This window comes from Dioscorea cayenensis, unplaced genomic scaffold (assembly GCF_009730915.1).
Source record: "Dioscorea cayenensis subsp. rotundata cultivar TDr96_F1 unplaced genomic scaffold, TDr96_F1_v2_PseudoChromosome.rev07_lg8_w22 25.fasta BLBR01000557.1, whole genome shotgun sequence".
In the NCBI taxonomy this organism is placed as follows: Eukaryota; Viridiplantae; Streptophyta; class Magnoliopsida; order Dioscoreales; family Dioscoreaceae; genus Dioscorea; species Dioscorea cayenensis.
In genome coordinates this window covers 9,109-21,657 of record NW_024086948.1, presented here as the reverse complement: position 1 = coordinate 21,657, position 12,549 = coordinate 9,109, and the positions used below count along the sequence as shown (strand labels likewise).

General features: G+C 41.6%; 1 non-coding gene across 1 annotated transcript; it reads left to right on the top strand.

Annotated features, from left to right (window-relative positions):
- Positions 1 to 7,555: 7,555 nt before the first annotated feature.
- Positions 7,556 to 7,662, top strand: LOC120254641. The gene has a single exon (XR_005534693.1). It is a non-coding gene; the product is annotated as a small nucleolar RNA R71 (small nucleolar RNA).
- Positions 7,663 to 12,549: the final 4,887 nt, after the last annotated feature.

The following is a 12,549-nucleotide window of genomic DNA, read 5'->3' as shown; positions in this document are numbered from 1 at the left end:
TTGTTTCTTACCTAAGTGAAATATGAATAGTGATATGTGTGACAAGATGTGAAATAATAAAAGTAAAAGAATAAGAAAGATAGCACAAGTAAAAGAGAAGGTAAGGCAATCAATATAAATGGGGCACCTGGATATTGCTCCACCTAGGACAATCATTTCAAGTGCAAGAACCCTCTATTATATTTCCTAACTGATGCAATAATGAGTCATGGAGAACCTTAAATACATGGTCCCAAATCTAAGGTCAACCATGCCTAACTCTATACATATCCCGGAGGAGAAATTGAATAACCTCTCAACCTCGCACTCGTATAGAATTACAATGAGTTATAGGGATTCCAAGTGATAAATCCTCTTCCTAGATGTAGACCTAATCCTTTGGTCCAGGTGGAAGGTCCCTAGCCACAATTAAGCCCTAGGTGCTAAAATCACTTCAACGCTTCACTCCGTTGCACCTGCAACTAAGCCCCAGTGGAAGGTCATCCTTTAGCCAATTCACTCTATTATGACCGCAAATAACTTAAGGAAATGAAGGTAGAATAAATCACGCTAGAGGGGAAAGGGGACGCTCCGCTACCTTTCGACTCACCCTCTCAACCATCTCCAATCTAGCTTTGTCTAACCCTCGTGGTGTGTCACTCACTCACAAGGGTTACTAACAAGAACTCTCAACCCTAGTGTCACTCTAAGGGAGTATTCATACAATCAAGTATTCAAGATTGGAACTCAAATAAAACATCAATTAATTGAAAGCATAATAAAGAGGTTCAATGAAACGAATACATCTTACGGTTCACAAGTACCCAAGTACCCACTAGGGGGTTTAGCTCTCCATGGAACTAATTACAATCAATGAAATCAAATGTAAAAGCAAAGAATCCATAGAAAACCCCTCGATAGTCATGGCGATGGTCTTGTGGAGAGTCCTCTACTCGTCCTAGGGTCCGTTTGTCCGGCCTAGGATGCACATCGCCAGATCGATGCCTACTAAAGCTCTCCCACTAACCTCTTCCAAACGGATTGCGATGTCATAGCCCTAGCCAATACTTCTCCAAAGCATAGCCAATACCTCTCCAAACCCTAGCCAATACCTCTGCAAACCCTAGCAGCAACCCTCTGTCAAGTTGGGGATAAGATGGATAAAAGAATTGTGAAATCGGGGCTAAAATCGGCCTTAAATAGGGCTGGAATCTGGAATCTGGATTTTTCTACCAACCCGAAACTCTCCGGAATCCATGCTTTCATCGAGGTAACACAAACAGGCACACGTTTGCATCGTGAATTGCTTTGCGTCTTCAATAACGGACATATTGGTGGAGATCTTGCTATACATGCACAAGCCGGAATGCTTGAATGTGACTGCCCTTGTGTCCCTCCAAATCATAGTGCTAACTTTAGTACAAGGAGGTTGCCACACATTCTTGCATCTTGAACCTGACTTATGTCTTTAACTTCTCAAGATTTTCTCCAAATAGTGCGCTTACAACCCACATTGGCTTATTTCTTTAACTTTCGGTTCCACAACCCTATATGCATTAAAGTAACATAAATACACACATAATAGCATTAAAACCGAAGAAAAGTAATGCTCAATATAAGGAAAGAACACTTCATATTCTTATCATAAAAGCACTTATCAAACTCCTCCACACTTAAGTTTTTGCTTGTCCTCAAGCAAAAATTAAAACATTAAAGTATAGATGAAGGAAATATTTGTAGTACCAAAGCATACAAAGAGAGCATTATAAAAGTAAGGGAGATTTCAACACTAAATATGACAAATCAATGTTCTAGAAAAAACTTGAATCAAAAGGACAACAAACCCGAAAATCGTGTAAGTGTGTGAACTCACTGAAAACAACCCACATTATACTCCTTAAAGTTCTAAGTACAACGGACTTATTTATCTACAAACAGTACCAAAATTTCAAAGATGGTAGTAGGTTCACACATCCTCTAAGGTAGTCCTTTCCAAAGCGGCCGCTAAGGTGGCTTTCACACTTTCGAGGTGGTAGCTCTTTCTACCGGAGTGGTATCTTTCACTCATTCTATGAGATAGCTCTTTCTCTCATTAGGGCATAACTACTATCCGACTTATGAGAAGCTTTATACTTCATAGGTGGTAGCTCTTTCCACCCAACAAGCACAACTAAACAATAAAAATATTTTGTTCTTTCTTTTCATTTTTCCATTTTTTTCAAATAACAAAAGAAACAACAATAACTAGTCCCTTTAACATCAAACATGAGTTTCCAAAAGAGTTTAAAAAGTGAGTAGTGCAACAAGTGTCAATCGGGCAAAAATTCCTACAAATTCAAGAAAAAACTAGATCATGAAGACATTCAATGTTAAAAATTCTCCTAAACTCAAGAATACAATCATTGCAATTAAGGTGAACCACCATTGCCTATGTGAGCATGTATATCAATCAAAATTAATACAAAAGAGATGTGTGCACTATGAAACTCCCCCCACACTTACGTTGTACATTGTCCCCAATTTACACAAGAAACCTCACTCATAATGTATATCAATAAAGAACAAATGTGGGTGAAGAAATCAAAACAACACTCCCCTGACTCCTAGTGTTGCATTTGATAGAGCTAAATCCTTGGGAGTGATGTTCCAACGGGTTATGAAGCACACATGGCCAAGTGCTGAAACACCATTGGTCGTACCCATGACAAAGTCTTAATTCCCATGATAACAAGACCATCTGCACGCATACACGAGGGGGTTCAGTGAAGCTCAATAAAACAAAAAACAACTCGAGTATATAAAAGATAAAGCAATGAATACAACTCAAGGCAACAAAACAAAAATAAACTAAGAAGGAAAATCCTTTCTCAGTATACATGTCCAAACTGAAATGCAAAAAGTAATAAAATAAAAGAAAATAAATCAAGTGTCTGTGCCGCGCTCTGGCTCCTTTGCTGCTATGGGTGCTAGATGGAAGGATGCTGGTGGAGGTGGTGATGGTGATGCCGGAGGGGCATGAGGAGTCCTCCGCCGCAAGACAATTGACGAGGCAAAGTCTCGCTCTAAAATCTGCTGTAACATGTCAAAACATGCCATGAACTCTGTATGTTGTGTAGCCTGTGTAGCTCGAACCTCAACAATCTCTACTTGGACCTCAGCGATCTTTATCTGTATCATCCCCACAGCATTCTCGAGCCTCTCAAAGTGATCATGGGGCTCGAGATGGTGAAAACATGCGTACTGGGGATGGGTCCTCTGCTACCGGAGGTGCATCTGTCTCCATCTGTGTCAGCGGAGGCTCAAGAATAGGCTGCGAAGCCTCGGTGTCATCATCCTCATCCTCAGCTATCTCTAGAGCTGGTAGAACCAAGGCATAAACTCCCGTCCGAACACTGCGGACCATACCCATCAATCTCATCGTCTCCAGGCTTAGGGGAGCAGGTATACTCTTCTTCTCAGCCCCGTGAATCGCGTCCAAGAGACCCATGCCCAAAACTAGTATCATAATGTAGGGGCCTGAGAAGATCGCTCCCAATCTGGCATATTGCACCTGATGTTGGATATACTCTGCGATGATATGCCCTAGATGAATCGATATGCGCTGAACCATTGAATACATGTACAGAAGCTCCTGTCGGCTCAGGACACCAGTGCTATCACCATGGCCATTCACCGACCTACTCAGAATGGTATGTAAATATTGGTATGCAGGTCGGGAAAGGCACATGGCCTTGGACATCCCCAGCTCATACTGACCCTGACCACATAATGCCCTATAAGCTCTCTGTGGGGTCAAAGCTCCAGGGTAATCTGTCGGTAACTGGGAATACTCCTCAGTGTCTATGAATGCCTCCTCTTCTAAGCCAAGCCGAACTGAAAACTGAGTAATGCTCATGCTATGGTGATGTCCAAATGCTCTGAACTAAATGGTGTCAAGACTGTCGAATCTCGCATAAGATTTATCGAACTCGAATGACGATAAGACCTCAAGTGTAAGCTCACAAATGGCCGCCTCCCTAGTCAATAATAATTGCCTCCAACCTCCCACTGAAACGAGACTATCGACTTCATCAACGAACTCATCTCCCTGCTGTAAATCTCTCAATATGCTCTTGTCCAGGAATCGAGTCTATCCAAACTGAAGTCTTAACAAACGCTCAAAATACACCTGGTGCTGGAGAATAGAAAATCTCATACTCTCGGGCTCTGGACATGACTCACGCGGCCATTTATCAGCTTGCTTCTATGACCGAGCTGCCATAATCTGCAAATTTTGAAAGAAAATTAATCCAAAAGCTAATTGGGTAATGCTGCAAAAATCCACACAGTCATGTGGAATTTTCTCACGCCCGTGTAGATCCATGAGGCGTGAAAAAGATACACGGCCGCACTTCAAAAATCCAAAAATACACCATTAAATCGCTTCTAACTTCGTTCTAAACATGCATAATCATTCTAATTGTAGAGACGAAGCATTACTAAGAAGTTTCATCGATTAAGATCAAGAATTAGCAAAGAAAACAAAACAAAAACTAGGACTTCTAGACAAGTTGAGATTGAAAACCTTGAATCGGTCAGAAAACTAAGTACAAATACTTCCAAATCGGCTATGCGAGATCGGGAAACGATGTGAGAGTGCTCTCAGAAGAATGAAGAATGTTAGGATGAAGAGGAATGTCAATCCTTCAAAAGGAACTCACACCTCTTGGCGTTCTGTACATCCGCACGGGCGTGCTGAAATTACTCACGCCGTGCATCTCCCTAGGGAAGAGCCACAGGGCAGACGTATGCCCCTGTGCACTCTCAGGATAACACTCAATCTCTCTGAACGCAACTACACGGCTATGTAGAAAATACCCATGCTAGTGTGCCCGATCCACAGGGGCAGCGGCACATCCCTGTGGCTTCTCTGTCCAACTGAGAGAATTATTCTAAGTGTTTCGCATACCCGTGCGAAAATTACGCACGAGCATGCGAAACACTTAGAATATTCACGGGCATGGCCATTCACAGGCCCAACTTATAGGGTCGAACGTACACACCCTTTTGTCTTCTCGGGATGGAGAGAGCTCTTCTGTAAAGATCCACACGGGCGTGCAGAAAATGGCCACGCTCGTGTGTTTGTCACAGGTTCACACATAGGGGTGAGTCCATGCCCATGTGTGCTCTCGGGATAATTTGCTAAGTCTCTGCAGGAAGGCGCCCGATCGTGCAGAAATTACCCACTGGCGTGGACCATCACAAGGTCGCTCAAAAGGAGTGTCCACCCCCATGCGCTGTCTTAGGATGAACTCTGACCAAAAACATAAGCTCGTGCTAAAATTCCACACGGGCATGTGTTTTCACTGGACACTTAGATAACTTTGGAAACACTGTAGAAAATTTTTGAACACAACTATACACTCATAGCCTTCTTTACAAGGCAACTTCAACTAGAGAAAACACAAAAAATAAGCTCAAATGACCTAAACTTCACCAAATCCACATGAAAACACACGATGACATTAAAAACCCATAATAAAAGTATTTAAAAATAAAGACACCAACACTCAACACTTTTATTCTTGCAAACACTAAACTACTAACTAAGAAAGCAGTAAACCCTTTGGTTGCCTCCCAAGAAGCGCTTGTTTTACGTCACTAACTTGACGTACCTTGTCTTACCTCACGAGGGTTCATAGATGAAGGTTGTCCTCTTACCCATAGCTTGAAAGCATGAAGCGCAAAGCCTCTTGAAGGTAGAGGGGGAGTTAACAGGCTTGGGACCACCTAACAATGGTGCATCCAATTTGTTCGGTTCACGCGCATCTCCAACAGCCTTGGAGCATTTCCAGTGGTGTCTCCTTACTATCTTCATCTTCTAGAGCACCTTCTTCAGGATCCCTGGAGTAGATGGTACTTCTTCAATCAAACCAGGCGTCATAACTTCTTCATTTTCCACATCTTGGTCAAACAAACCCTCGTACGGGTCTGGATTGATCATTTCCTGCATGTATTCATCAACAATATCATCAATAGTGCCTAGAAAATACAAAGCATCATCGAAATCAAGAGAATGTTGCATGGCTTCAGCAAGGTGGTATGTGAGCTTGTCATGTCCAACTCTCAATGTTAGCTCCCCACCGTCCATGTCAATTAATGTATTGGAACTCTACAAGAATGGTCTCCCAAGTATCAAAGGTATATCCGTATCCTCATCGACGTCTAGCAATACAAAGTCAACCAAAAAAATGTACTTGTCCATCTTGACAAGCACGTCTTCACTAATGCCCCTCGGATGTCTCACTATTTGATTCACCAATTGCAAAGTCATCCGAGTGGGCCTAGGCTCTCCCAATCCTAGCTTCTGAATGAAGGTGTATGGCATGATGTTGATATTGGCCCCTGAGTTCGCCAATGTCATTTCTTCACCAAAATTGCCAATATTACACTTAATGATGAAGCTTCCTATTTCTTTCTTCTTGTTCAGCATGTTCTTTTGCAACACCGCCGACCAAGACTCATCTAAGATTACTGAATCACTCTCCTCCAACTTCCACTTATTAGTCAACAAGTCCTTCAAGAATTTTGCATACTTAGGCATTTGGGCCAATGCCTCAACAAAAGGAATATTGATGTGGAGTTGCTTGAACAAACTCAGGAACTTCTTGTACTATTCATCCCCTTTGTCATTCTTCAACCTAGAGGGATAAGGGATTCTGTGCTTGAAAGGTGGGGGTGCCACATCCTTCTCTTTGCTTGTTCCTTCTTCAACCTCTATGACCTCGGGTATGTGTTTATTAGGCTTCTCACTTGTAAGCCTACCTTTAACCTCTCGACCACTTCTCAAAGTGATCGCCTTCACATGCTCTTTAGGATTGGTGTCGGTATTACTCGACAAGCTTCCTTGTGGCCTTTTCGATAGAGATTTTGGAATCGGCCCAACTTGATTGAGGAGGTGTGGTTGCGAAGTGTAGCCTCAACTGATTGAAACCTTGTATCCGACGATTGCACAAACCTAGTGAAGGCCTTCTCCAAATCTGTCATACGGGTCTCCAAGCCTGAAACTCGGTTCTCCATGTTTGGGGCTTGTTTTTGTTGGAAACCCGGTGGTGCTATGGCCTTTTGTGGACCTTGGTTGCTCCACAAAAAATTGGGATGATTCTTCCAACCTGGATTGTAGATGTTTCTTTAGAGATTCCCTTGGTTCCTCATTGCATTACCCACAAAATCGATGTTCTCAACTGAAGATGCATCACTAATGGAGATTGGGCAATCGGAGGGAGCATATCCTCCACCACACCTAGTGCAAGTAGTCACGGCTGCCACTCTATTCGAAGTTAGAAGATCTAACTTTTTACTCAATGATTCCACTTGAGCCACCAATGAAGTTACTACATATATCTCACGGAGCCCGGCCACCTTTTTCTTCTCCCTAGCATTCCATTAGTAGCTATTTAACCCCATTTCCTCCATTAGTTGATGGGCCTCACTGGGGATCTTGCTACCTAAGGTACCTCCTGCTGCCACATCCAAGAGTTGCCTTATACTCGGATTCAACACGTTGTAAAAGGTCTGAACAATCATCAACTCTAGGAATCCGTGTTGTGGGCACTTTCTCAGGAGCTCATTGAACTTTTCCTGCATCTCAAATAGAGACTCTGATTCTGACTGTACAAAGGACGAGATCTCATTCCTAAGCTTTGCAGATTTTCCGGGAGGAAAATAACAGGCCAGAAAAGCTTCTACCATCTCCTCCCATGTGGTAATCGATGCTCTAGGTAATGAGTGTAGCCACTGCTTTGCTCTCCCCTTTAAAGAAAATGGGAAGGCTCTTAACTTGATGCCATCATCTGTCACCCCGTTTATCTTAAGCATATCACACACCTCGAGAAAGTTCTATATATGATGTTTGGATCCTCATTTGCCAAACCATTGAACTGTGTAGATTGCTGCAACATGTGGATGAATGCCGGCTTTAGCTCGAAGTTCTAAGCTGTAATCGGGGGATGTACAACACTTGATTGTGTCCCTAATACTGAAGGCTGGCATAATAGGATAACGTCCGCTATTGCTCATTCTGTTCTGCCATGTGTTTAGATTCTTCTACTTCCAAATCAGCTAGTTTAGACGGTTCTTGCACAGGTTCTTTCCCTTTTCTTCTAAGTGTACGTTCAAGCTCATGATCTCCTTCAATAATTTGTGAAGGGTTTCCTCGAGTCATACCCTAGAGCTGCACCAAAAACAAAGAAAAAGAAAATCAGAACGATGATAGAAAAGTAGATGTGAACTAAAATGAATGAATGAATAACTAAGAAAAGAAAGTGCAAAGTATCTCGAAACGGCTACTTCCCGACAACGGTGCCAAAAACTTGACAATGGCCCTTGCGTATGTCCCGCAAGTGCACGGGTTTGTCAAAGTAATAAAATCCGAGATGTGCGGGGTATCATATCCACAGGGATTAGGTAATAAAAACACTTAAATTATTTGTTAATTAAGTGAAATATGAATAGTGATATGTGTGACAAGATGTGAAATAATAAAAGTAAAAGAACAAGAAAGAGAGTACAAGTAAAGGAGGAGGTAAGGCAATCGATAAAAATGGGGTACCCGGATATTGCTCAGCCTAGGATAATCATTTCAAGTGCAAGAACCCTCTATTATACTTAATAACTGATGTAATAATGAGTCGTCGATATCCTTAAATACATGGTCCCAAATCTAATGTCAACCATGCCTAACTCTATACATGTCCCGGAGGAGAAATTGAATAACCTCTCAGCCTCACACTTGTATAGAATTGCAATGAGTTCTAGGGATTCCAAGGGATAAATTCTCTTCCTTTATGTAGACCTAACCCTTTTTTCCAGGTGGAAGGTCCCTAGCCACAATTAAGCCCTAGGTGCTAAAATCACTTCAACGCTTAACTCCGTTGCACCCACAACTAAGCCGCAGTGGAAGGTCATCCTTTAGCCCATTCACTCTATTATGACCGCAAAGAACATGAGGAAATGGAGGTAGAATAAATCATGACGGAGGGGAAAGGTAACGCTCCGTTATCTTTTGATTCACCTTCTCAACCCTCTCCAATCTAGCTTTGTCTAACTCTCATGGTGTGTCACTCACTCACAAGGGTTACCAACAAGAACTCTATACCCTAGTATCACTCTAAGGGAGTTTCATACAATCAAGCATTCAAAATTGGAACTTAAATAAAACATCAATTAATTGAAAGCATAATAAAAAGTTCAATGAAACGAATACATCCTAGGGTTCACAAATACCCAAGTACCCACTAGGGGGGTTAGCTCTCCATGGAGCTAATTACAATCAATGAAATCAAATGTAAAAGCAAAGAATCCATAGAAAACCCATTCGATAGCTGTGGTGATGGTCTTGTGGTGAGTCCTCTACTCATCCAAAGGTCCCTTTGTCTTGCCTAGGATACATCTCGTCGGATCGGTGCCGAAGAAAGCTCTCCCACTAACCTTCTTCCAAATGCAACATGATGTCAGAGCCGTAGAACCTCTCCAAATCATTAGTCAATACCTCTTCAAACCCAAGCCGCAGCCCTCTCTCAAGTTGGGAAAAAGATTGAGAAAAGAATTGTGAAATCGTTGCTGAAATCGGCATTAAATAGGCTGGATTCGGGAATCCAAACGCCCTTGTGAGCGCCCCTGTTGATTTTTAGCACGGGCGTGTGGATTCTTTGTTTTACTCAGTTTGGGCCACCTGTGAATAGTACCTGCTACAGTGAAATTCTATAGTGCTTTACTATATTACACTGCACAATACATGCCCGAAACTCTCCTGAATCCATGCTTTCATCAAGGTAACCCAAACGGGTACACATTTGCATCGTGAATCGCTTTGCTTCTTCAATAACGGACATATTGGTGGAGATCTTGCTATGCATGCACAAGCTGGAATGCTCGAATGTGACTGCCGTTGTAGCCCTCCAAATTATAGTGCTAACTTGAGTACAAGGAGATTGGCATACATTCTTGCATCTTGAACCCGACTTATGTCTTCGCATTTGGACCTTGTCAAGATTTCCTCCAAATAGTGGGCTTGCAACCCACATTGGCTTCTTTCTTTAACTTTCGGCTCCACAACAGTATATGCATTAAATTAATATAAATACACACATATTAGCATTAAAACCTGCGAAACGTAATGCTCAACATAAGGAAAGAACACTTTGTATTCTTATCACACAAGCACTTATCAACACCCCTTGCATATGTGTACCGCAAGTGCACGGGTTGTCGAAGTAATAAAGTATCCCGGTGAGTGGTTAGTCATATCTATAGTGAATAGTTGTTAGGAAGCAAATATGAATGCTATTTAGCTATCAAGCGAATCAATTTGTGATTTGAGTGAATAATATAAATGCAAATAATAAAAAAAATAAAGTAAAGAGAAAAGAGAGCAATAGGAATAACGAGAGGTAATTGATGGATAGATGGGGTACTCGGCCATTGCTCACCCTAGGACTATTGTTTCAAGTGCAAGACTAATTATTATACCTCCAAACTGATTTTAATGAGTCGTGGAAATCTAAAGACACACAGTCCTAAACCTAAGGTCAACCGTGACTAACCCTACACTATGCCCCAGTGAAAAGGGATACTCTCAACTCCTCACACTGTGTAAGTTTGCTTGAAGCTCTTGGGATTCCAAGTGAAAAACCCTATTCCCCAATATAGATCTTACCCTTTGGTCCAGGCAAAAGACCCCTAGTCATGATTAAGCCCCACCCCAAAGTATTACTTCAACACTTCACTCTGTTGCTAGCACAACTAAGCCTCAGCAGAGTTTGTCTCTTAGCACTTCACTCTATCATGACGGAAAATAACTCTTGGAATGTAGAGGTAGGATAAATCACAACGGAAGAAAAAGGGGACATTCCACTAACTCTTGACTCACTCTCTCGACCCTGTCCAACCTTGCTTTGTCTAATCCTAATGTCAAAGGTCTTGTGGAACGTCCCCTTTGCCTTCCGTTGTGATTTATCCTTAGAGTGGTTTTATCTATGGATTTGCATGCATTTACGTTCGATTTCATTGTCCCCTTTGTCTAAATGCATGCAAATCCATAGATAAAACCCACTTATAGTCCATATCAAAGGTCTTGTGGAACCGCCTCATTTTCTCCAAAGGTTCCCTTGCCAAGCCTAGGGCACACCTCACTGAATCAATGCCGATGAAAGCTCCTCCAATAGCTCTCTTCCAAAGGAAATCGATGTTGAAGGGAGTAGAACTACTCCAAATACCTAGCAAAAGCCTCTCCAAACCCTAGCCACCTCTTCCCAGAAGATATAGAAAAGATAGGAAGATCATCCCCAAAAGAAACTCTCAAAGCAGTATTTATAGGGCTAGAATCGGGCAACCACATGGGCTTCTGGAATTCCCACACACCCATGTGAATTTCCAGGTCTTTATTTCTTGCACTGTGAAGAGGAACTGTTACTGTGATTTTGCTACAGAGTTTTACTATAATTAATTGCTACAGCTCTTCGCCGAAACACTCCCAAATCCACTTTTTTCATTGAGGCCACATGAATGGGTACACATCCATGAGATAGATTGTGACGCATCTTCAATGAAACCACATTGATGAAGCTTTTGCTAATGTTGCACAAGTCGGAACAAATGAGTGTGACTACCTTTGTACCCCTCCACTTTGTGTATTCACATGAGCACAAAGGAGGTTGGCACACACCCATATGTCTTTGGGCGCAACTTGTGTCTTCATTTTTGTTCGATTCAAGAACTTCATCAAAAACCATGTCCACGATCTACTTTTACTTCCATTCTCCTAAACTTGTCTCCATAACCCTAAATGCACAAAAGAACACAAATACACATGAATGAGCTATAAAATCTGATAAAAGTATTGCTCAATGTAAGAAAAGTATACATCATATTACTTATACACAAGCACTTATCAAACTCCACCACACTTATGCTTTTGCTTTTCCTCAAGCAAAAATAAACATTCAATCATAAAAGAAGGAAAATTAAAAGTGCTTGGCTTTAGGTTCACCAAAAGCATGCAAAAGAGGCATTCTAAAAGTAAAGAAAATTTTTGAACACCGAATAAGAAGAATCATTGCTCTAGCTAAAAACTTGAATAAAAAAGTACAAAAACCTGATATTGTGTCAGTATGTGTAAACTCACTCTAGTCAACCCAACATGTACTTCTCAAAGCTCTTGTTAAGAGGGACTTATTTATATACAAAACAAGAAAAGGTACTAGCTTCACACATCCTCTAAGGAAGCCCTTTCCTAGGTGGCCGCCAAGGTGGCTTTCACACTCTCGAGGTGGTAGCTATTTCTACCTGGGTAGTAGCTTTCACTCATCCTATCAGATAGCTCTTTCTCTCATTAGGGCATAACTAGTATCTGACTTATAACAGTAGCTTTATACCTCATAGGTGATAGCTCTTTCCACCCTAATGCATAACAAAACAAACATTTTTTTTTCTTTTCCATTCCATTCCATTTTTTTAAAGGAATTAAAACAAGAAAAATACTAAAATGGTCACTAAAATGTTGAACTTGGGTTTTCACAAGGTTTAATGAAT